This window comes from Gadus chalcogrammus, chromosome 21, assembly GCF_026213295.1.
Source record: "Gadus chalcogrammus isolate NIFS_2021 chromosome 21, NIFS_Gcha_1.0, whole genome shotgun sequence".
Taxonomy (NCBI): Eukaryota; Metazoa; Chordata; class Actinopteri; order Gadiformes; family Gadidae; genus Gadus; species Gadus chalcogrammus.
Window position 1 is genome coordinate 19,328,013 of NC_079432.1, and position 26,893 is coordinate 19,354,905.

The 26,893-nt window shown below is 43.9% G+C and overlaps 1 pseudogene; it reads right to left on the bottom strand.

The window, feature by feature from the left end:
• Positions 1-543: 543 nt before the first annotated feature.
• The window catches only part of LOC130374243 (uncharacterized), a 31,143-nt pseudogene continuing 4,793 nt past the window's right edge, over positions 544-26,893 (bottom strand).

Sequence of the window (26,893 nt, forward strand, 5' to 3'; positions counted from 1 at the left end):
TGGGGTGCACACCAGTTTGGCAGAGAGCTGTGGACACCTGTGGACATAGCCTTTGGTGCCCCTCACGGCACTGATCTCCCTAAGATACCGGTCTTCAAATACCTGTGGGACATTCAGCAGTGTCTGGCAGAGGCTCACAATTTTGCAAGGCAGCGTCAGGAACAGGCGGGGGCACGACAAAAGCGGGAGTATGACCTCCGTTGCCAGGGCCGCTCCTTCATGCCTGCGGAGAGGGTGTGGCTCTACAATCCAACCCGGAAAAAGGGGGTCTTTCCCAAACTGACCATTTACATTTACATTTAGGGCATTTAGCAGCAACAATAAGTACATTTGTCATAAGAAGTGCATCAATATATCGCTGTCGGTACAGAAAGGATGATCATAGAACCAAGTGCAAGCACAACAATCGCTAGGCTAACCAATTCCCCGTGTTATAGCAATGATAGCAGCTACTGCAGTTGCTACACCGTTAAGTACTAAATTACAATACAATGCAATACAACATAATACAGTGTACAATGGTGGCCAGAAGGGGGAGGGTAGCTATGCAATGTCGAGGTGGATTCTGAACAGGTGAGTCTTGAGTCTTTTTCGAAAGATAGTGAGCGACTCTGCGGTCCAGAGAGCGGCAGGGAGCTCGTTCCACCACTGGTCCCAAAACCGAGAAAAGTTGTGACTTTGCTGAACGGCCTTTGCTAGCTCTTAGCGATGGCGGCACCAGACGTCCATCTGAGGTAGTTGAGCGGAGGGATCGAGCTGGGGTGTGTGGCTTTAGCAATGCTTGGAGGTAGGCAGGGGCAGTTCCATCGACTGCCTTGTATGGCAGTACCATCGGTTGAACACGAGGCGCGCTGCCGCATTCTGGATGCGCTGCAAAGGTTTAATCGCAGAGGCAGGAAGTACAGCCAGGAGTAAGTTGCAGCAGTCGAGGCGGGAGATGACCAGTGATTTGACTAGAAGCTGAGCTGCTTCCCTTGTGGGGAAGGGCCGGATTCTGCGGAGTGCAAATCTGCAGGATCGGGCCACCGCAGTGATGTTTGCGGTGCAGCATAACTGATTGTCCAATACAACACAGAGGTTTCTGGCAGTTGGAAAAGGAGATACAGTGATACAGTGATCTCAACAGTGACCAGTAATTCCATGTGTGGGCAATCTTTCCCGAGGAGCTCGGTTTTGTTGAGGTTAAGCCTCAGGTAATGGGCAGTTGTCCAGGTGCTGACATTCCGATATGCCTGTTGCAATCAGGGCTTTATCAGATGAGGGGAAAGAGAGAAATAGCTGAGTGTCGTCAGCATAGCAGTGATAGGAAAAGCTGTGTGATGCAATTACCGAGACCAGAGATCTGGTGTAGAGGGAGAACAGAAGAGGCCCCAGTACAGAGCCTTGAGGGACACCAGTTTCAAGCGTGTAAGGTTTGGACAAGGAGCCATTCCATGTCACTTGATAGGTGCGGTTCGTCAGGTAGGATGTGAACCAGGAAAGAGCAGATTCAGCGATGCCAAGTTCGGCAAGAGTGGCAAGGAGGATCTGGTGGTTCACCGTGTCAAATGCTGCGGACAGGTCGAGTAGAATGAGAACCGATGAGAGGGACGAGGCTCTGGCAGCATGGAGCGACTCAGTCACCGCGAGGAGAGCCGTCTCAGTGGAGTGTGCCTTTTTGAAACCTGACTGGTGAGGGTCAAGGAGGTTGTTAGATGAGAGATAGGAGGACAGTTGGTTAGCAACGGCACGTTCCAGTGTTTTAGACAGGAATGAAAGAAGGGATACCGGTCTGTAGTTCTGGATGTCGGTGGTATTAAGAGTTGGTTTTTTGAGGAGAGGCTTTATTCTGGCAGTCTTGAAAGATGCTGGAATAATGCCTGAAGTGAGGGAGGAGTTGATAATTGAGGTAAGAAATGGCAGGATCTTGCTTGAGACTTCCTGGAGGAGAGAGGAGGGGATAGCGTCAAGGGGGCAGGTGGTGGCATGGTTAGATGTTATTATTCTGTTGACCTCGTCAGAGGTGAGAGGGCTAAATTGGGTAAAGATAGAGGAAGGAATGGGAGGAGGGAGAATGGAGGCAGGGATAAAAGAGGAGCTTATGTCCTTCACTTTCTGGGTAAAGTAGGTAATAAAGTCATCAGCAGTGAGGCAGGAAGGAGGTGGGGGTGAGGGACGGTTGAGGAGGAACGAGAACAGGGAAAACAGTTTCCTTGGGTTTGAGGCAGAGGTGAAACCTGAAAGAAGGAAAAGTTAGTGAGATAGATCATCAGGACAGTCTGATCTCTTCCATTTCCTCCCAGCTGCTCACAACTTCAAAACGAGAAGGCGTTTCTCAGTGATCAAGATCAAGTACACATACATTTCAAACAAAGTCCCAATGATGAATAAATAAATAATAAATAAAGTCCAGTGAGAAGATCTAGGACGCTGGTGCATTGAGCATCCTGACAGCTTGAGGCAGGAAGCTGTTCCGCAGCCTGGTGGTGGAGCATCTTAAGCTGCGATAGCGCTTCTTGGAAGGTAGCTGAAAGAAGCTGTTCAGTTTGTTTACGTCCACCCGTCTCTGCTGCGTCCTCCTCCGGGCAGATGCGGGCACAGTGTCACAGTGTCCGTTAGTATCCTATGTTTGCGTAATATGTCCAGATGCCAGCGAATGCCAGTTATGTTACTCGCTATGTCCTAATGTTTAATATTGTTTCCCTGTCATAAACTATGTTCGTAGGACGTCTCACACTCAAACATTCAATCTCAATCTCACAGATCTCGAGAGGGGCCGCTGCGACTGTGCGCGCCGCCCTGGCAACGAGCTTACTTCCTCGTCTCCTAATCCTGTTACTAATTCTTCCTCTCGATCCTATTTTCCTCCGTATTGTCTTCTTTATCAAAGTTGTTGGTATGAAATGTTCTACAAGTCCGCAGAGGATGGGACAGCCAAGGGGGGGGGGGGGTGAGGATCGCGCTGGTCTTGAGTGGAAGGGACAGAGAAGGAGGAGGAGAGTGAGGAAGCAGAGTGTCTGAAGATTCATCTGTAGATAGTTGAGAGAATTGTTCGATAGATGGTAGTGAAGACAGAACAGTAGAGGCAAACGTAGAGGGAGAGAGGGATTTGAGGTTACGGCGAGTGGTGACAATGTGGGGTCTAGAGAGGGGGGGGGAGAGGATTTCAAGGAGAAAAACCAACAAAGTGATGGTCAGACCAGGGGAGCGGGGTAACGGGGAGAGCAGAGGTGACGCAGGACATTGACAGCGTGGAATTGAAACGCAGATCCGGCCAATTGTTCTAGTGGAAGGACCTGGTAGGACCACATGGGTGAGATGAGGAGTCCGGTCCCCCCTCCTCGCCCGGATGGTCTAGGGGTGTGCGAGAATGAGTAGATGGTGGAGAGGGCAGCAGGAGTAGCAGAGTTCTCTGGAGTGATCCAGGTCTCTGTCAGGGCCAGGAAGTGAAGGGTCATGAGGGAACTAACCCAGTTTGTGCAATAACAGTGGCGGGAATCCATTTAGGTTCGCCCCGGTAGTTCCTTACCAGCACAGATTCTCCTGCAGTGAAAACTCTTTCTTTGCCCTTCTCTTCTCTGTACCCAACCTGTTTCTCTTGTTGACTTTGGAAAACGTCCTTCACCGATGAGGGTTTTAAGAGGTCAATGGTGGTGCGCAGGTCTCTCTTTAGCATTAGGCTAGCAGGAGAAGTCTTGGTGGTTGCATGTGCACTGTTGCGGCAGGTCAGCAGGAAGATATGCAGTCTCTGATGTAGTGTTCCTTGTCCCTGTGATGATTTCAAAGCATGCTTCATGGTCTGAACGAACCTTTTAGCGAGACCATTCGTTGCGGGGTGGTAAGGAGCTGACTAAATGTGTTGAACTCCATTAGCTTGTAGGAACCCGGCCATTTCCTGTGAGACAAATTGGGGTCCATTGTCAGAGACGAGCTGTGCAGGAGATCCAAACTGACTAAACATTTCCCCCAACTTCTCAATAGTCTTCTCTGCCGTGGTTGATCTCATGATAGCCGCCTCTGGCCATTTACTGTGTGCATCAACAGCAATAAGAAACATTCTGTCCTCAAATGGTCCCGCAAAATCAATATGCACACGCTGCCATGGTCCTTGTGGAAACTCCCAGTGGTGAAGAGGTGCAGGGGGAGGGTTGTTTCTGACTTTTTGGCATGATGAACAGCTTTTGGCAAGCTCCTCAATTGGGCTATCCATCTTAGGCCACCAAAAGTAGCTTCTTGCTATTTCTTTCACCGTGTCCCGAATGTAGCTGTTGCAGCACTTTTGTGTGCACGCACGTGAACCTTGGTAACAACCGAGAGGGACTTCCGCCAGAATATTACCCAGAATAACCCGGTGCTTCATTACTACGGAATCATAGTAAGCCCAGAATGCACAACACCGAACACATACAGAAATCTTTGTGGGTACTTGGAAAGGGGGAAAAAACTTCAGGTACAAAAAGTATGGAATGCAAGTATCGTTTGAACGGAGATGTTTCGATGCTACTTGAGACCGTGTTGTTTTGGTCGATACCTTAAAGGGGTAGTTTGGAATTTTGGACACAGGACCTAATTTCCAAAGTGAGCCAATGTGTTATTTATCATTGGAGACAATTCAACATGTTTTATTCAGTCCTTCTAGTTGCAGAGATCACTGGTGCTAGGCTAGAGCAAGTCAATGGTTTCTGCTAGACTGCCAATAAAAACAGTCTTACCCTCTGCACATTACACCCAAGAAAAATAAATAATAACGCCAGACTATCAATGTAAATGTCTGTTTTGATAGAATAATGTTTGATGCATTTTGACGCTTTCGAATTTTGAGGGACTCGTTTCACAGCAGCGGCGGCGGAATCATACTTTGCTCCGGTTAGTTGTGTAGTAACCAATTCACTACAGCAGAAAGTAAACAGAAGTGCACTCCAGTCGGGACACCTATTAGGCAATAGTAATCCACTACGCCAACTCCGCTGCCTCCCAGTGGTTGAAAAAATATGCGATACATTTCTTACATAGGGTGTATCTAAAGTGAATTCCCTAAATTATAGAGTAAGGCAGGTTGGACGTTGCTTATGCATTTTGAAATCATCATCACTTTATTGAGATTAATGGTGAACACTTCTGCATTTGACATAGTTATTTTACAGAAAATATGCAGAATCTTTTCACTTATACAAATTTACATTATCGGCTGTTTTTTGCCAGGATGCCTCCCTAGCCTTATTATGTGCAACTGTGTTTCTCCTAGCTGTTATCGGATTTTTTAACTCCTCATAGAAGTTCATTATGACTCTCTGTTCCTCTTGAGTGAAATAGACTGCCCTTTATCAATTCACTTTGTAAAGGTGAGAAAAATGACGCGATAAACACCCCTTTTATGTGAAGGCGCATTGAACCTAAAGCGGAAAAACTGCATGACAAATCAAATCCCAAGTGAGCTTCTTAGTACCATTTAACTCTGATAGAGAGATCCGTCTCTGTCGATCCAGGTTTTCCCAAGAAAGCATCGGTATGTTTGGCTAGGTTCGTAGTATACCCCACTGGTCTACTCAAATTAAACCTGTTCATAATTCCAACTCCCGTCCTGTCTGTTTTCTGCTCTTGGGTCCACCTGCTATTGAACCCTAACAGTACACTTTTTAAAAGTACATGTTTAACATACTTAAAATTAAGAACAAAAAGCATCCTTGTAATAATTGTTGTATGCTTATATTATATTTGTACTACACTAAAGTATACTACTTTTTCACCTGGGAATTGTTGTGTATGAATTTCGGAATCTCTAGCCTCTTGAAATGGAGGGAAGGGGGAGTGACATCGAGCTGTAGAGTAAATGGGCATAAAACAGTGGGCAGTTTCCTTTGAATCAGTGAATCCACTGTGGAAAAAAGCCTTTTAAATGAATCACGTGAGAGCTCTGTGGCACCCTTTAATCCTTCCCTCTGTCACCGTCCCATTCGCTGCAGTTGAGACGGTATTATGGGCCACGCTGACGGGGGAGCTGGGCCGGGTGGCATGGGGTGATGAAGCTTCAACAACTATACTTTTCTTTAACTCTTAAATATATAGTTGCAGCTCAACTTATTAAGAGCTCAAAAAGTTTACATATCTAACCTACTACAGCATGCCAGTAGTAGGAATCGAGTGACAGTTGGTTGTCAAAGACGGAACATATTTATTGTGCTTGATATACAAGTGTTACATCGGGTTGCTTTCATCCCTCCCTTCCTAGTTCCCTTTAGAACTCTTCGTTCCTGCAGCCATAATGAGTCTCATTCTGTGTGCGTGGGTGCATCTGCATTTGTTTTGTTTTTTACTTTGTATTGATTATAATTAATATTTTTAACCTGCTAATTACTCCAGTGTGAATAGCAATACCGAAAAAAGTAAACCTTACTGATACAATAACATTTCTAAATCTACTACCACATCCATTGAGCACAGTTTTTGTGCACACCCCTCCAAGTGATGCATATTCCATCTCTAAGAGCAAATTAGGTTGTGAAGCCTCTAACCTGCCTTGTCGTCTGGCGGGAGCACGGCAGAAGGATCCCAGGAGGTGTGGACTTGTATTCCAAGCTACCGCACCAAGGTTTCAAAGAGTTCATCAACCTGTACACTAACAACCATCCCAGTGGGTTCATGGGCAAGAGAGTTTGGCATAGGATCCAGAGTGAACCCCACAAGGACCATTAAGCACATAATTTAGCAATCCTATTGTTTGGCTCTGTAATATATTAAAGTGATTCAAGAGTTGAACAGCTAAACACAGGGTAGTTCTTTTGACTGATTCTAAAGGCAAGCCAACTAAATAGGAGGTCATAAGAAAAACTGTATAACAAGAGTAGGACAATAATAATGAGAGAAATAGGAATTAAAAATATATAATAGAATGGGATAGAATACAAAGAGGCATGACAAGTGGACATGTGCCTTGGGTAGACTTATGTATATACATTAAATAAACCCAGTGGAAAATGATCAATGATCTCTCCACACACCAGACACTCCTGCTCTCCACAGATAGACACCACAGAACTCCTTCTCTCCACACATACACACCAGGGAGCTCCTGCTCTCCACAGATACACACCAGGGAACTCCTGCTCTCCACAGATACACACCAGGGCACATGCCCATGAAATGTTCCCTTGGGGACGGGTGTATGGATTTATGGATGGATGATAGCTTGTTCTCTCCCACACCAACCACAGACACACACGGGGCACAGACACTGTAATGAATAGCTGTGCCTCCTGTGCCACTGATTAAGAAGGTCCCAATCTATGTTGCGTCGGTCATTATGTTGGAAGGAGGCTATAATAGTCTGGTGAAGGACTGCATGAGCCGCTGTGCCGTGACAAATCCATGCTCTGATCCCTTCTCTGTCAAAGTCATTAAAAATGCAAACGGTTGTCTAATATCATCTGAACCCCTGCCTCCCTGTGTCCCCAATGTAACCGGCTGGAGCTCGGAGTCAGGCAGGTTGTTCTGCATTGGTCAGGGTTCTCGTTAATCACATTCCTCAGGTAGTGAGTGGAGACCCTTCTTCTAACTCCCATTCCCTGTCAATCCTAGCTTGCCCTGGACAGTAAGCCTTCTTCATTCTTCTTGTGTGGATCTCAGAGACACCCTGACAGCGTGGCGATGTTTGATGGACAGCGACATAGTGAGGGAGGCACTGCACCCAGGACAACATTTCATTCATTTGTTAGGACTACTGTTATTCCCTTTTAACATGTATGAATATTTTTAAATAGTACCGTTGAAAGGCTAAATCTTTATTTGGAGACTCGCGCTGTCTTTCAATGAGTGCCTATATGAACACCCAGCTTAGTTAATGGTAAAATAACGTAAGTTAGTGAATGCACAGTAAAGACCTTTTATCCTTCATTAGACCATTTACCATCATTAACATGAAATATATGAACAGAATCCATATTTGAAACAATTGGGTATTATTTTTTTAGCTTAGTTCCGCTATTAACTAACTAACTAACTTTCTAAATCAAACAAGTTTGATTCAGCTAAACTTAAATTGTTAATGGCTTAGAAACTAAAGACAATGACCTCTCTGGGGCCCGTTGTTGTTCATACAGTGAGTAGCGTCAGCGTGGTAAAGCATGGACACACAAACACACTGTATTTAAGAACATCAAGCACCATCAAACATGTTGACATGGGCTGTCTTTGTTGTGCACCCTCTTCTCCGCAGCACAGAGAGCGGCTGGCTGCAGTAAGAATAAAGTATCTGCCCGAATTAAAAAATGGAAACAAAGTCATGCATATGAATGACCACAGATTATGCAGGGTAGGAACCTGTTGCTGGGAGTTTATGTAGTTACCTGAATTGGGCCACAGAATTGCCAACCACTTGTCATGTTCGCCTCCACCTCTTTGACTTAGCCATCATTAGGGTAACCGTTTCCAAAGAGAAGCACACCAACTGGATAACAATATCTGTCCGTCTAGCTCCACAGGTAGCAGAGCCCCCAAGATAGGGGACACTTGGTGCCTGTTGTGTTATCTCCATACGGCTCGGCCCTGGTGGACGTCTACATTAATATGTGTTGTCAAAATGTGGAGGACATCGAGGAAGGGGGCTGGGTAGACGTGCTCGTTGAATGGATGAAAATGATTGAGGTAAAGGAGCCGTTGAGCCAGCCTGCCCTGCGGCGGTGTGCCGCTCTCTTCATCTTCTGGCCCCGGAGCTGCTATTGATTTTCCCTCTTTGTTGTTTTTCTTCTCTGGTGTGAAAGTCCAGCAGATGCATTGCAACTTAATAATTGCTATGTGCTTACTTAAATCGAACATTAGGGAATTCAATTTTGTTCATCAGACACATGCATAAGAACGCACAAACAAATTTAACATGAATTCAACATGGAACAGAGAGCGATGGTCTGGGTGGCTCTGTTCACATTTGATACCGTAGTGCAATGAAAACAGCCTGTTTTCTTTTGTAACAATCCAGCCAGCAGCAAGAAGAGATTTCAACACCCTTACTCCATGTTGCCATCTCATGTTGCTCACTACATATGAGATAGCAAGACAGCTTTCTTCCATGGAGGACATGCCCTTTTTAACCTAGATTCTAAACACAAGACTATCTTTTCTCACGGCCCTGCCCTGCCTGTCTTTGACACAAATCTACCCCTGGGACATCCTGACCACATGCACTCTCTCTCCCTTTCTTTTGGTATGTGTGTGTTACTATGCGTGTCTCTTTTTCTGCTGTATTCGCTCATATTATCTGCAGCCCCACCAGGACTATCTGTTAACATGTTGCTTTCCGTTGGAACTCTGACTAGGGCTAACCCATATCCCTGAAATGTTATTCTCGGTTTTGGAGACAAGCCACTAGCTTGTGAAATTTTCCTTGCAAGTCATTACGGTAAAACAGCCCTCCAAGTAAACTCAGTGTTGCCACCCCTTCCATATCAAATGAACACAGCTAATTTGTCATTCTTTTACATTTTTTATCGTACTATTCTCTAGCACGACGCTGCAATCACAGAGACTAAGACACCCACACTCTTTAGGAGCAGAACTTCAAGGACCTTGATTAATAAAGGGGGGAAGACATGACCATAGTAATCCAGCCCAGGCTGTATTCTTCTGGTACACCTGGGGAGAGGGTCGCAGAGAACAGGAGAGGTCAACAGGGAATGTCTTCTTGCCTGGACAATATCCATCCTTTTTCCATCCCAGAAGTCATCACAATAAGCTGTGGTCTATAAGCAGTCCAAAAAAAAAAGTGTCTAATTCACACTGTATCCCTCTTCAAATGGCTCCACTTACTAACCTTCCTTACTGTGGCTACCTTTGGTTCGCTCCTTGCTTAGCTCCACACCTGCAGGCAGCAGTGGAAAAAAACATGAGCCTGCTTGTCGATGGAGACGTGCATCTGTAAAAGGTTCTCACTATGAATGCTCAGATGGTGTTGATATAAAAATGTTGATATGATATCCTGGGGGACTCCTGACTCGGTTGCAGGGTACCGACAGGCTCGAAGGGCTGCAGCGGCTGCCGTGTCGGAGGCTAAGCAGCGGGTGTGGGAGAAGTTTGGAGAGGCCATGGAGAAGGACTTTCGGTCGGCACCAAAGTGTTTCTGGAAGACTATCCGGCACCTCAGGAGGGGGAAACGGGGAACCATCCAAGCTGTGTACAGTAAGGATGGGACTCTGTTGACCTCAACTGAGGAGGTCGTCGGACGTTGGAAGGAACACTTTGAGGAACTCCTGAATACGAATAACACGCCCTCTATGTTGGAGGCAGAGCTCGAGGTTGATGGTGTTTCGTCGTCAATTACCCTGGTGGAGGTCACTGAGGTAGTCAAACATCTCCGCAGTGGCAAAGCCCCAGGGATTGATGAGATCCAGCCAGAAATGCTAAAGGCTCTGGGTGTTGAGGGGCTGTCATGGTTGACACGCCTATTCAACATCGCGTGGGAGTCGGGTACAGTGCCAAAGGAGTGGCAAACCGGGGTGGTGGTTCCCCTGTTCAAAAAGGGGGACCAGAGAGTGTGTGCCAATTACCGGGGTATCACACTTCTCAGCCTCCCTGGTAAAGTCTACTCCAAGGTGCTGGAAAGGAGGGTTCGGCCGATCGTCGAACCTCAGATTGAAGAGGAACAATGCGGTTTTCGCCCCGGACGTGGAACTACGGACCAGCTCTTCACTCTCGCAAGGATCCTGGAGGGGGCCTGGGAGTATGCCCATCCGGTCTACATGTGTTTTGTGGATCTGGAGAAGGCGTATGACCGGGTCCCCCGGGAGAAACTGTGGGAGGTGCTGGGGGGGTATGGGGTAAGGGGGTCTATCCTCAGGGCCATCCAATCTTTGTACTCCCAAAGCGAGAGCTGTGTTCGTGTTCTCGGCAGCCAGTCAGTTTCGTTCTCAGTGGGTGCTGGTCTCCGCCAGGGCTGCGCCTTGTCACCAATCCTGTTTGTGATATACATGGACAGGATATCGAGGCGTAGTCGTGGTGGGGAGGGGTTGCAGTTCGGTGGTCTGAGGATCTCGTCACTGCTTTTTGCAGATGATGTGGTCCTCATTGGATCATCGGCCTGTGACCTTCAGCACTCACTGGATCGGCTGGCGGCCGAGTGTGAAGCGGCTGGGATGAGGATCAGCACTGCTAAATCTGAGGCCATGACTCTTAGCAGGAAACCGGTGGATTGCTTACTCCGGGTAGGAAATGAGTCCTTAGCCCAAGTGAAGGAGTTCAAGTACCTCGGGGTCTTGTTCGCGAGTGAGGGTACTATGGAGCGTGAGATTGGCCGGAGAATCGGAGCAGCGGGGGCGGTATTGCGTTCGCTTTACCGCACCGTTGTAACGAAAAGAGAGCTGAGCCGCAAGGCAAAGCTCTCGATCTACCGGTCGATCTTCGTTCCTGTCCTCACCTATGGTCATGAGGGCTGGGTGATGACCGAAAGGACGAGATCGCGGGTACAAGTGGCCGAGATGAGTTTTCTCAGAAGGGTGGCTGGCGTCTCCCTTAGGGATAGGGTGAGAAGCTCAGCCATCCGTGAGGAACTCGGATTAGAGCCGCTGCTCCTTTACTTAGAAAGGAGTCAGCTGAGGTGGTTCGGGCATCTGGTAAGGATGCCCACTGGGCGCCTTCCTTGGGAGGTGTTTCAGGCACGTCCAGTGGGGAGGAGACCTCGGGGAAGACCCAGGACTAGGTGGAGAGATTATATCTCAACACTGGCCTGGGAACGCCTCGGGATCCCCCCGTCAGAGCTGGTCAATGTGGCCCGGGAAAGGGAAGTCTGGGGCCCCCTGCTTGAGCTGCTCCCCCCGCGACCCGACCCCGGATAAGCGGATGACGATGAGGATGAGGACAAAAAAATCCCCAGGATCTCTAATGGAATGTGACATTTTTTGCATGCTAGCAGGAAGGTACTGTGGTGCGTGAGGACGACAGAAGGTCGGCTTGTCTGTTGGTTACCTTAAAGAAAAACTTCTCGTCTCTCAGCTCGTATGCTGCGTGTCTGACCTTCCTGCACTGCCACAAACACCCGCTACATGCTAACAACATGTGAAATGCTAAAGGTTGTGGTCCAAAATGCTACTTGCTCAGCACCTTGTTTCAAGTCCTTGTGCTCAAAAAGTATAGAAGTCGGTGTGGAAATTATGTCAACACCGCTTACCTTTGTTGAGGTTGTGAGTTGTGACAGTATTGATTGTCTGAGCACTTTTTTTTTTTTTATCATTTGTCACATGCTACATACAAGTTATAGAGGTTTAATACACCGTGTAGCGGGTATGATGCTCAATGAAATATCAGAATGCACCACATGGACAACAGTTATTATTGTTGATAAACATGGAATTTGTAATAGAATAATATGTTATAAAAACTCTTTCCTTTCCTCAGCCCAATAAACCGAGAGATTGCATGGTATCTTGAGCAGATGAAAAAAGCTACATTGCAGGAGAGCCGGGTCGATTGAAACCCTTTTCAGTTAAACGTCTTTTTCAAAGATGACGTTACGTATACAAATAATTTCAACATGTGATCAACAACTCACATGTGTGTTATCTTAGTTACAAGTGTAATTTAATACATATGTTGGATGATCGAGCTGTTTTTTAACTTTGAAAGTAAGTTGACATCTGTTCTGTTTCAAACACCCCGCCTAGTCGGGACGTTTGAAACACAAATGCGGGACGAATGAAACAGCATATTTTAAAAATTAACTATTGAACTTACTCTTGTTTTCATGCAATATACCGGACAACATAGTAGTGTACTCGTCATTGCTAAAATTTCACATAATTCCGCATAATATAAATAGGTTAAAATATATTTTTGGCCTGTGCGTAATTGTGCGTAATTGTCAAGATGCACATTTCGATTAAAACTCCCCTTTCTTCTTTTGGACGACAAAATTTGCATTACATTTACTTATTTCCCTGTCCTAAGTCATGTTTAGGGATACACAGTTGAACATCCTTTTATTTATTTTAAACAAAAACTACCACGTCAACCGGATAACATGACTCCTGTTGCGTTTGAAACAAGTGTTTAGATCGTCCCGACAGCGACTACTGACACTTAAACCTTTTTTGCCTCTAAACTTCAAAACTCTGACATTGCACACTTTAACACAGGTTTAAGTACTAATTCATCTGTTGTACAGTCATATTATTATGGCATGAAACAAAAAACACAACTATTTATTACAAAAAAACTACCGCAGGAGGATTTTAGTTAGCGCTCTTGAAAACAGGTTTGGGGGATAACATTTGAACGGTGGGACGTCATTACACGAAATTTCCTGGGGTTGGTCAGTCTTGCGTGCTGAACGTAGTGACGAAATTTGACGTGAATGCGTGGTTTTCGAGGAAATCACTGTGTTTCAATCGTCCCGTGTTTCAATCGACCCAGCTCTCCCCTACCTCAAATCAGAGGATTGAAAGTTGGTGGAGCATTTTGCGCAAAGAAAGCATGGACTACTGGATACAACTCCTGGGAGAAATTAAAGACGAGGGCCTGTGTATTGGGGACTACCTGGACAAATCCCTTGTGCAGTTTTGCTTTCGGAACATTATTCAGGTGAGTTTGAAAGTATGTGGGCCTAAGAAATGACAATTTACTAAAATGTAAAGTAGTCCGTGTACAGCTTGTATAACAGTGTACATTTACTGGGGTAGCTTAAAGTGTGGGTAAGCTTATATTAATTTCTCAATAATCGTGTCTACTTTCTTTCATGTTGGTCTGGTAGGATGAGCTAGATGAGATAAGAGGGTCTGGAACAGCCACCGCATCCGGCAAACCAATAATCCCAATGTACCCAGTGGGATCCCTGATGTGATGTTCAATGTACCACAGCTCTGGGGTACTGAGGACTTTATTGTTCCACATAGTTATCTTGATGTCTGCAAAGAGGCTTGCAAATTCCTCTCAGCTGTCCCCTGCGATGAAGATATATTTGACCTGTCTACTATGATCATGTAAGAGTCGGACCTTACTTTCCCGAAAAACATTTCAGAAGCTCAAGAGTTTTACTTGACAATTTGTGTGGCTCTTCGCTCCCTCAAATTTAACTGAGCAGCCTATTGGCAACTAAATGATTGAAGCTACTCCCCAGGCATGTCTTAAGACTTCAAATAGAAAAGGTAGGGGCATCGTCTTCAATGAACGGACTCGATTTTGGTGACCGGTAAAAGGTCAATTGTAATGTCATACAGAGCACATAATGAACTGGTTAGATTATTCAGACGGTTTCTTTAATATATTTCTGTTTTGTTTTCAACAGTCAGTGCAACTCTTAACACTGAGGTCAATGAACCTTTTATGTTGATAAATTGACTTTGACTTGACTCCTATCTCTGCTGGCGACTCTTTGGAATAACACATATAGTTACAGTATGCCCCACTGTGAAAGCCTCACATATGAACAGCTACAATATGATATAATTGATATATGTTATGATATGTTTTATTTATGTCCTAATATTGTTAATCATTGTATTATTCATTATGCTTCCACATCTCTGATGTAGGCCTTTACTCAAACAGTCTGCAGTAAAAAGGATGCATACACACAAAACACAAAACTCTTTGATGTAAATGTATTCAACAATTGCAAAAACATGTTAACACTCCACCTGTAATATGACCAACGATTCTGGAAGTGAAATACAACTCATTACCAATTCCATTACTAAAATATTAGTTAAATGATAACTATTTAAACATGGGTTAATTAAAGCATGGGTTAACAAATGTATGTTGACACTCAGTGGTCAGTGAATGATTTACTTCACACATTTCTATAAATCTTCAAATGTTATGAGTGTATATGAATGGACTTTTGTTATATTTTCTTTGGATAAAATGACAATCAAATATCAAAAATGAAATCAATATAATACAATCATTCAAGGGCATCACATTACTTTTTCCGTACTTTTTTTCAGATATTTAAAGAACATGGAGAGTTCCAAGCACATGGACAATATATAAACTTACAACATAGAATACTTTTGAAAGGACATGAAGTGGCAGAACATAACACATTGCCTTTGTAACTGGTATGCATGTCAGGTAACTAGTTTGAACTGTAATGCAGATTATATTCAGTGAATGTATAAGCAACACACATTTTTTAAATCTTTGCAAGAACCATGAATGAATTTGCAAAACAAATATGTAGAAAAAAGCAAATGTGAATGCATATGTAAAAGATGTACCTGTGTGTGTGTGTGTGTGTGTCTATGTGTGCAGTCATATTAGTGGGTGCATCCGCGCATGGAATAAGACGAGCCTTTAAGAACAGCAGACCAATGCAACAATAAAAAGAGTTTGCAACATGTAATAGGTGTGCCTGTGTGTGTGTCTATGTGTGCAGTCTTATTAGCTGGTACATCCGTGCATGGAATTAAATGTGAAAGACCTGCTTAGGTTTGATTCACACAATGTCCATTACCCAAACTAAGCTTCTCAAAATGAGGTCAAAGTCATTACGGAGGTCTGGGTAATTCTGATAATTGATCGGCAACATTAGCTGGCACCCACACGTGTGCCCCTGTGTGCGACACTGGAAATCAGACGTTTGAATAAACTCCACCTTAATTCTCTGTCCGAAAAGGACATCTGCTCCTGTGCAGAATCTCAGAAATTATCTTAGGGTTGGGTCATCGCATTCCCCTACATACCTTTTCAAATTTCTTGCTGCTGAGTTTTGGAAGGCCGTCATTTGTGTTGGGAATATCAGGAGGTCTTTGACTCGTTTTGGAATTGGGTTATGCATGTCAATTACTTCAGCAAGTTTCCATGGGCACAAGGTGTCTGCCAGCGTTTTTAAGATTGGTCTCCAACCTTTGATCACAAACATCGGCATCTGGATCAACGTCTTGTGAGCCAACTGTGAGATAAATACTGTAACGTTATCTTCAGTGGCCTGGTGGTGGCAATCGTGCGCATCCAACACATCTAAAAGAGCATCACGATCAACTGATTGTAAGGAGCTTAGTGCTTGCTGAAGTACTCCTCTCTCCTCTTTTGAGACATATTTCAAAAAGTTCTCTGTGACACTGCTGTAAGTGGTTCCGTATAGGAATGCGCGATATACGATATAAACGATAAAAAATGGCCTACGATAGAGATTTTAGTTATATTGCTCTATCGCGATAATGCATGTTTGACGCGATCTATCCATGACCCGCGAAATATAAAGAGCCACGAGCTGCAATCGTCTGCAACGCATCGTCCGCGACCCGTGAAATTTAAAAAGAGCCACGAGCTGCAACCAGCTGCATCGCATCATCCGCGACCCGCAAAATTTAAAGAGCCAGAGCTGCAACCGGCTTCAACGCATCATCGTCATCTAAGTAAATATGGCTGAAAGCAAAACGGAGGAGCTGGTGATTGCGCTCATTTCATGTTCATTTCAAAATTGTATGCGTTCATTTTGCACTTTTATGTTTTAATATCAAGTATCTGTGCACACACTTGGAAGATTTTTCTTTATTTAAAATAGCCATGCCTAATACTGGACGCATTTCCCTAATTCACAGTATCCGTTTCTTTATTAACAAGACACCAACAGTTTTAATTTCATTAAGAGAGAAGTATACTTCATTACACAGAAGATATTTTTCTTTGTTAAAGTCTCTGCAGCTACAATATTATGTTGTATGATTACAGTTTTGCACAATAAATGTTCTCAAAACGACATAGGCCTACTAAGTTTCTTTCTTCTTTTGTTTTATACATTTAACAGTTTGGCTTTCCTTAGAGACTATGTTACCTGTTCTGAAATGGTTCTATTATGATTTAAGTATCGTGATATATATCGTTATCGCAATAGGTTGCAATGTATATCGCAATATGGATTTTAGGCCATATCGCCCATCCCTAGTTCCGTACAGTGCTTCTCCGAGAATGGGAGTGGGAGAAGGAGTGGGAAATAACTGCAGATGTCCATCCTTTGACCAGGATCCTTGTGATTGCTTGCCATTCCTCCGCTTGATATTCATGCCGAATGTAGGGTGTTTTGACGTTGGTGCCCAATGTACATTTGCTGTAGAAGTCTCCCCAGAATTCTGTCAGGCAGTCTCTAAGTACACCCGAGCCCTCACCTTCTTCCAGCTGTCCATTTGGGAGTTTCCTTTTCACATTAATGTCTTTATTCATTACTTCAGGGTCCACAAACGCCATCAGGTCTGCAAGGCAGTGACCCCTACGCACAACAATGACAAGGACTGGCTTTGAATCCTCCCACGGAGAGGTGTCATTCAGGAGAACAGGATCTGTCATTGAAGCTTGTCCTATAAATGTTACTTCACGATCATCCTGGACATCGGTGGGGTTCTGCATCTGCACATCTGAAATTGTTGTTTCTTGGTCTGGTCTGTTGTTTTGGTTGTCGTCTGTTGTGTTGGTTGTTTGATTTTCTTGTTCTTGATTTGTAACTTCACTATCATCCTGGACATCAATGGGGTTCTGCATCTGCACTGTTGTCTGATTTTCTTGTTCTTGATGCACCACTTCATGTGACTGCTGCCTTGGTGATGTTCTCTTGGTGCATAGGTACAATCTAAGTATCTTTAGTTTATTTTTTTCATATAGTTTTTGAATTGAACACTCTGAGAAAATCTTGTTCTGGGCAAACTCACTCCGATTGTTGCAAAACTGTCTGCACAGATATGCCGGGTCCCACCCCCTCTTTTGGTTCGCACCTGTTTAAAGGCATTCTCATTTTCAGAGAAGTGAATCCAACCAATTTCTACTCTTCTGAGTGTTTTCTTTGCATTTTTGTTCCCCTTAAATGTCCCCCAGGACAATTGTCTCGTCATAGTAGGCCTATCTGGGGAAGAGTACTTTGCTCTTACTCTTTCTAGAAGTCCTTGTGTAGATGTTCCTGCGGCAGGTTGTGAATGTGTAAATGTTCCTGCGGCAGATTGTGAATGTCTGCGGCAGAACGCGACAGCAGCCTGTCCCCATAATGGGGGATGTACTTGGAGAGATTATCCTCTGACATTAACGTCAGTACTGAAGAATCAATCTGCAAAATACAAAGTGATATGTTAAAAGGATTAAAATTCTACTGCCAAAAGCGCAATGAAACCTGCTACGGGACGAATGAAAGATGGCTAAAAAATCCCTCCTGGCTGAACTAAAGAAAATCCAACTTCAAACATGGAAAACTGGTCAGTAAATATTACAGTCACGGATTCAGAGACAACTGACCAGTCATATTGAGGAAATAACTTCCACGTGATATGAACAATCGACAATGTCATCATTCTTACAGAACAAAGATTATATGAAACTATAACAGCAAGCATGATTTGCCATTTACATTCCTTGAAAATAGCATATATGTATACACAATTTGTTCTTGATTACCTTAAAGATTTTGTACGACGTAAATGAGAAATGGGCCACTTTCAAGAGTAAATCGTAGTATGTGACTTTCAAAAGTAAATCGTTCTGTGTGACATATACGTTTTGGCAGTAGAAATATTTCATGAGCCTTTTCAATTTAATTTTCATTTGAGGACGACAGGGGACGAAAAAAGGTTTACCACTAGATGTCCTCCGTATACTTTCTAAGACTTTGTTAGTAATTTAACAGTTCATAAACCTAACAAAGAAAGCAGTTTATTTATTTACAGTTTGGTCCCAGAATAAATAAAAATTTTCTTCAGAATACCTTGTCTTTTTTCAGTTTGTCCAGAATTTCTTGTTCAATTCCTCGGTCCTCCAGAAACCTCAGCAAGTCATTTTGTTCTTCCATTTTACCTGAGTACAAATGTCATCAGACCAAAAAACAATGGTTATTAGGGAGGTGATAGGATTGTGCAGGTTCAGGGTAGGGTAATGACACTACACTAGATGGTATATCAGTAAGAATATATACGAAGGAGGAGAGATGGGATTGAACTCTGTATTTTTTCATCATTGATATTCAGTGTTGCAATACAACAGGTAGATAAATAGAAAGTATGAAAGGATAAATTAAAAATATGCTCTTTGCAGTTGTGCCCTCATGTATGTGACAAATACACTTTAAACTATTACTATTATAGGAAGGTAATAGGTTTGCGCTGGATCGGGAGAGTATATACACTATACAGGATAGGAAAAAATACAATAAGGATCTCATTTCTAAACAGTTAACATTTAAATCCACCAACTACAGGAAGTAGCCAAATCTACATCTGAAAATATTTATTTATATAAATGCATTACTATTATCATATATTTATGATACATATTATCACATTTTGACTAAGCTGATATCAAATACTGGAAAGGCACAAAACACACAGTTTACATGGGACAGCTAGATCGGATTAAGCCATATACAAATTTTGATACTCGAACGGACCGTGTCACTTGTTTGAATGTACATGGCCTTTCAGAGAATCGAATAATGGCGGGAGCATGGCTGACTCCGCTACACTAGTTGGCACTGTAGCCCTTTCAACAAGAGGTAGTAGAGCCACCGGCTGACCGCTTTACGTCGCCAATCGCCAGCAACAACAAACTCAGCATTCGAGAAAGATGTTTTCAGTAGACAGCTGTAAACTCATGTCATTTCTCCAACGATCCATTGTTCCCTTTGTCCCTTTCTCCTCCATGTAGCGTTTCAATCTGGACTTCAGAGTCAAAGCCAAAGTTCCTTTCCCCCAATTCCTTCTCCACCAGAGCCGAGATAACCCCCACTACGAGACTTTGTTGTGGAAGTACCAGAGAGTCTGAGAACCCGATGCAGTCTTTAAGGTCATAATATCAGAGAATATCCCCGTCTGATGTGAATGACACAGACTCCAAAGTGTCTTGAGGAACGATAGCGTCTACTAAATACATAGCGTTAGCTATGTAGCTACGTAGCTACCCCATGTGTGCGGGAGCGTGTCTATGTTCCCCGGGTCCTATGTTCCCCGGGTCCTATGTTCCCCGGGTCCTATGTTCCCCTCTTTGTATGAGACTGGGGAACATAGGACCCTTTTAAAAAAAAAAGGGTCCTATGTTCCCCGCTTTTCCCAAAAAGGGTCCTATGTTCCCCGATATGTATGCGACCAGGGAACATAGGACCCTTTTCAAAAAAAGGGTTCTATGTTCCCCGGTCTGTTACTTTTTCCACCATTCCTGCCAAATTCCGGCCGAGATAACTACCATTGCATGTCTTTACCTTTTGTGGAAGAGGGAGAGACCTGACGCAGTCTATTCATACGCCGGTAAACAAGCCCAATCCCTACGAGAGCTCCCCGCGCTACGGCCATCCGGAGGCGCACAGAGCTTTTGGCCGTGATATTATACAATACAATTATATTATATTATATACTATTATATAAAGAGCTCCGGGAGTCGCAAACGGCAACAATCACTTTCTCCTCCATGCTTCAGTTCACCCCGGACTGCACTGCACTGAGTTAGCCGGTTGAACGCTGATTGGCTGTTACGTTACGCATGTCACTCAGTGGCCACGCTGTTGGACGCCGATTGGCTGTCATCACGCGAATGTCGCGTCAAAGTTTAAATATTTTTAAAGATTGATAGATTGCGGGGAACATAGGACCCTTTTCCCAGAAAAGGGTCCTATGTTCCCTGCTTTTCCCAAAAAGGGTCCTATGCTCCCCGGTATGTATGGCTACAGGGGAACATAGGACCCTTTTTGGGAAAAACGGGGAACATAGGACCTTTTTTTTTAAAAAGGGTCCTATGTTCCCCAAGCGGGGAACATAGGACCCGGGGAACATAGGGATGACCCCATGTGTGCAGGGGGCGGACGTGGTATTAGCCTGCAATTTAGGCTACACCAAAGATCTTTAACTAACTCCTTTCTCAATACTCCCGGCCTACAAACTTACGTACTTTAATAAGATACCAGTATATCTCCTAATGTCTCGTGTTGTTGAGCCACCATTCAGCCAGGTAATGCTAGTAAGACCAACCTTGTACAGTCGTTTCCAAACTCCAGTTCTCCGCGTGTGGCCACCCGGTATGACTTCACTTGATGGTGTTGATTAGCCTACTCATTCGTGGGCAAAAAAAAGAAAAATCGTGGTCATGAATTATTATGCTGTGGCCAAGAATTATTTATTATGTGGCCACGATTTGTTATTGTGTGACCACGAATTATTATTTCGTGGGCACAAATTATTAATGTGTGGCCACAAATTATTATTGCGTGGGCACGAATTATTAATGTGTGCCTGCAAATTATTATTCTGTGGCCACGAATTGTTATTGTGTGGTCACGAATTATTATTTTGTGGGCACGAATTATTAATGTGTGGCGACAAATTATTATTGCGTGAGCACGAACTATTAATGTGTGCCCACTGCCCAGTGCCCACAAAATATTATTCTGTGGCCACGAATTAATAAATATTCACCCATGTCACCAGAGGGGCACCGTACCTTCCCCTTGAGCCCTAACCCTACATTTTGCGCGTTCCCGTGGGTAGGGGACGGCTGGTATCAATGGGCTAGTGGGGCTAAGCCCTCCCTATCTTTTCCAATAAACACGGGAACATTATTAAAATAATGAAAATATTAAAATATAATAATTACTAAAACTTAGAATTGGTTGATTTTGGTGCAACGGAGAAGCAACAGCACCAATTAATCACAAAAACGCAGGAGATACATATAGATATGTTGTGTGGGCTTATAAAAGTCAGCCCAGACAATCTGTCTGGGCTGATTTTTCTAAGCCCACGCTTAAGAAAATCAGCATCCAATCGGTGTCTTCCAATCGTGATTTACAGGTGTTATGACATACCCTGTTGATTTAGAGTCCATTTGGGCTAAATTAATATAGCCCATACCAGAGTGGTAGATATAACATTTATGAATAAAATATGATATGATATATATAATAATTAAAATTGCTATTTTGCTTTGTTACATGGAATTTTTGTTCAAAGGCCTGTTCAGTATATAGTTTGATGCTCATGGGATCGCCAACAACAAAAAGCAGAGTGAGTGGCAACATGTTGCTGCAGCAGTGAACTCTGTCAGTAGCACGGAGCGCACAGTCCCAGAATTAAAAAAGAAGTGGTCTGACATAGAATTACATATTTTTATGTAGCCTAGTGTTATGGTCCCTAAAATACCCTCTCCCTCCGAATCCTGCCATTTGCATGGTCCGCCAGAAGTGCCATAGTGCAGCATTACCACAGCGCAGACCTCTGTATTTATAGGGTTACGTTAATAAGACTGACCGAGAACACCTTGGATAATCAGTTTGTAATCACCCACGTAAAATGTTCTTGAACATAACCCCTTTTTAATGCGTGATTTGTTATGAAAAGCATCAAGAGTAACAGACAACGTTTGTGATGAGGAGTGTGGCTTGGTTTTCCACACTAGGGATTTAATTGACATTTGATTATGTGTTTACAGTGTCACATAAAAATATTATGTTATTGACACATGTTGGACAGATGCTTTGTTCCATGCAGTCACGCCGTCAGTGGACAGTATGGAGTGACGGGATTAAATATAGAGATTTTTTTTTTATTTCTATTCTAAGGAAATGTTTCTGGAGTAATAACTGAGAAATAACGCAGTAGACTTAAATTATTCTGATTAGGATTTAACGCATGATACGGGTTGAAATTAAATTTATGAAGGGCGATGATAAAACATAATCGTTCTTCTCACTCTACAATTCTTCGGTCTGACTTCAGTTCACCACCACACCATCTGTGTCGCCAATTCTCCTTTTCCTCCAAACCATGCGTACGCATGGGTCAGAGTTTGCTTAGGGCTGCACACATTTTCCCGTCAAGTTGGTTTTTTATAGATCACAACCTTGGCGTGGAAAGTCACGTACGCCAATTTCAGCCCAGTTTTGTGTGTACGCAACGGTTATAAATGAGACCCCAGATGACTATGATGCTCTATGTTAGAGCCCTGATGACTATATGATGCTCTATGTTAGAGGCCTGTTGACTATATGATGCTCTATGTTAGAGGCCTGTTGACTATATGATGCTATATGTTAGAGGCCTGTTGACTATATGATGCTCTATGTTAGAGGCCTGTTGACTATATCATGCTCTATGTTAGAGGCCTGTTGACTATATCATGCTCTATGTTAGAGGCCTGTTGAATATATCATGCTCTATGTTAGAGGCCTGTTGACTATATGGTTTGATGCTCTATGTTAGAGGCCTGTTGACTATATGATGCTCTATGTTAGAGGCCTATTTACTATATGATGCTCTATGTTGGAGGCCTGTTGACTATATGGTTTGATGCTCTATGTTAGAGGCCTGTTGACTATATGATGCTCTATGTTAGAGGCCTATTTACTATATGATACACTTTATTACAGGCCTGTTGACTATATGGTTTTAATCTATTAGTTAGGGGCCTGAATTTTTTTTTACAAAAATTGCAATATTTTTTTAATTTAATATCATCCACCATAAGTGAACTTTAAACATAAATAAAGTCTATTAAGTGATGGAGCAATATGGGTTATTGATGGTCACCCATCAGTAATGTATGTGCTTAGTGTCCTACCACTTCCCTTCAGCCATAATCACACATCTGATGTTACAGGCTTCACCATTAGCATAACGGCAATTGTGATCTGTAATCCCTCCATTCTGCTGGGTCAGGTTAAAGGGGATTGAGCCAAACAGGCTTTGTTCACCAAAAATAACATAAAGAGTCCTAGGGCCCTATCTTGCATCCGGCGCAAGTGACTTAGTCACTGGCGCATGTGTCGTTGCTAGTTTACAACTGGCGCAGAGCGTTATTTTCCCACCAGCGCCACTCGCCGGTAAATTAGGGATTGATCATGCGCCCCAAGGGGCGGTTCGGCGGAAGGAGGAGGCGTGTTCTGCCGCAAACGGTATTTTGCCGTCTCTGAATACCATTGCGCTACTGACCAGGAAATACCTGGTTTAAAGTCAGTGGCGCGCTGTTCAGATCCTATTTTAAGGGCGCATGCATACATGCATGCATACGGATTGCTTGTGCACCTAGCGCATACACTTTGCTTCTCTCATCTACCTAGCCGCACATTCTTGGTAAATTATTTGGGAAAGAACAGCTGATGCAGCGGTAATAAGTTGTACTTTTAAATCAATGCATCTGCAAACACCGTACAGCAAACACATATTTTCTTGATAGAGACATCGTGTAGGCCTACATGCCCATAACTTTTAGGATTGATGAGTAGGCCTATTTGATCGTGAAAAACATTGTTTTACCGCGAGTGAGTGTTAAAAAGAATGAATGAATGCGGGCGCGCGTGTGTGCTCTGTTTAAACACACGCAAACTAAACACTCATCATCATCTCATCTTCGTCCGCTTATCCGGGGTCGGGTCGCGGGGGGAGCAGCTCAAGCAAGGGGCCCCAGACTTCCCTTTCCCGGGCCACATTGACCAGCTCTGACGGGGGGATCCCGAGGCGTTCCCAGGCCAGTGTTGAGATATAATCTCTCCACCTAGTCCTGGGTCTTCCCCGAGGTCTCCTCCCCACTGGACGTGCCTGAAACACCTCCCAAGGAAGGCGTCCATTGGGCATCCTTACCAGATGCCCGAACCACCTCAGCTGACTCCTTTCTAAGTAAAGGAGCAGCGGCTCTAATCCGAGTTCCTCACGGATGGCTGAGCTTCTCACCCTATCCCTAAGGGAGACGCCAGCCACCCTTCTGAGAAAACTCATCTCGGCCGCTTGTACCCGCGATCTCGTCCTTTCGGTCATCACCCAACCCTCATGACCATGGGTGAGGATAGGAACGAAGATCGACCGGTATATCGAGAGCTTTGCCTTGCGGCTCAGCTCTCTTTTCGTCACAACGGTGCGTTTAAGCGAACGCAATACCGCCCCCGTTGCTCCGATTCTCCGGCCAAAGCACGCTCCATCCCTCACTCGTGAACAAGACCCCGAGGTACTTGAACTCCTTCACTTGGGCAAACTAAACACGTAACGACGCATCATACAATCAATGGCAATGTCTATTACCGCGGGGACCATCGGCGTCGGCAGACCCTTTTCACCGGGGCACGTGCCCCGTTGTGGATCTGCGGTGCCTGGGGCACTGATTTTCTGCGGTGCCTGGGGCACTGATTTTTTAATTAATTTATTTATTTATACCTTTAATTTTTTTTTATTTAAGTCTGACTCATCTGGCAATCTACAGAATGCATGCTTGCATTTTTTTTCTTAAAATAGGCCTATAGACTACCACTTTCGTTAGAATTTAAGTCCGACATACGGACAGAGTAATTAGAATCCACTTGCGGCCACTCGGAGCATGTTGCAGCCGGAGAGTTGCCTGTAACACAGAGCCAGGAGTTCGTCATATCTTAGGCTATCTTTAAGAAACACGGTACTAGTCCTCCTAGTAAAGACACACTAAAAGATTGATTGTACAAAATTTGACACCCTGAAGAAATTTACTATTTGAATTAGCCTACGTCAATAGAATGCATGGTGCCCCCCTCATTGGCCGGCCGCTGCAATACGTGACGAATGCACACACTGAGGAGAGAATCATTCTCCTTGATATCGACTTTTTGAACCTGTCCAGCACAGCGTCAGCGACCATTCACTCCGGCCGGCGTGAAGTGAAGTAAACAGTAAGCGTTACATTTTTATCCTCTGGAAGCATAGAATGTCTAACAAATGTGTATGCCTTTCATCAAATAAGGTGAAGGGGCGTCTCTGAAGTGGTGTTATTAGCTAATGTGGTCACGTCTGTCGTTATGCTATAGTAGCCAGACAGTTCGCTAATATATTAAACTGTAGCGATAACTGTTTAAGCTGGACCTGTTGATTGAAAAAAAATTTGCCTCGCACGCTCGCATGGACTTTTTCCTACCCTATTGTGCCCCTGTATGGTATTGGGTGAGCTGACGCCCCTGGCGGGGACACATGCATATTAGGATAGCATACAATACTGATAAGAAACAATGTTTATAATGTATTGCGTAATAGAACCACAGTTACCGCATATCATATGTTATAGCCTATCATACGTTTTCTTTGCTGACATTTATTTGAGGACTTAGTATTTCTGAAGTTGTGGAAGAAAACCCCTTATTCCATGTGTGAATTAGGCCATATTATTTGGCAATAAACTAAGCCATTTGCAGTTTGAAATTCATGTGCATCTGTCTCATCGGAGACTGCAGACGCGCTGTCAAAATATCAACTCGTCCGATTCAAATGCCCTCATGGCTCTTAAAGGGGATGGGAGCTGGCACTCTCATTGGTTTGTTGCACGTTACGCCCAAACCACACCTACGGGTAATTAGGCCGCTTCAGACCAACCCTTTTGACACTTGCGCCGCGGCGCAAGCGTCATTTATCCGCCTGTAAAATAGCGATAGCGCCGTAGAACCGCCCACAAAGCTACTTGCGCTTTGCGCTTCCCACTTGCGTTTCAGACCGTTAAAATAGGGCCCCTAGTGTCCTAACCTAAAATGGATTGGACAATTGATATTGATGCATACAAATTGTGATATTGTGAGAAAACAATAGGGAAAGGACTTTCATCGTTGGCAACGCATCTGTGTGTCAATGTCTGGAAGAATGGTTTGAACCACACGATAAACAAGATGATTGTTACTTTCTTGATGTCGTAGAAGAGAACATTGGGTAATGAGATAGATGAATAAATAAGGAGAATCAGTGTACGACCCATCTGATATTGATGATATGTATGGGTCGTAAAATGGTCTTCATTTGCTCTGAACATTGTGGGACATTTAGCGGGCCTGAATTAGTCTCTGTCTTGCTGGAGTCTCTAATATCAATTATCATAATCATAATCCTATCATATCCTTTTCTAAATCCTACAAAACATTACATATTGTCTTGTCCCATGTCAACTTTGGAACGTATTTATATTTATTGAATAGAAAGCACATAATATATTTCCATTTAGCACATATTGAGAGTTGTGCAATATTCAAATGATC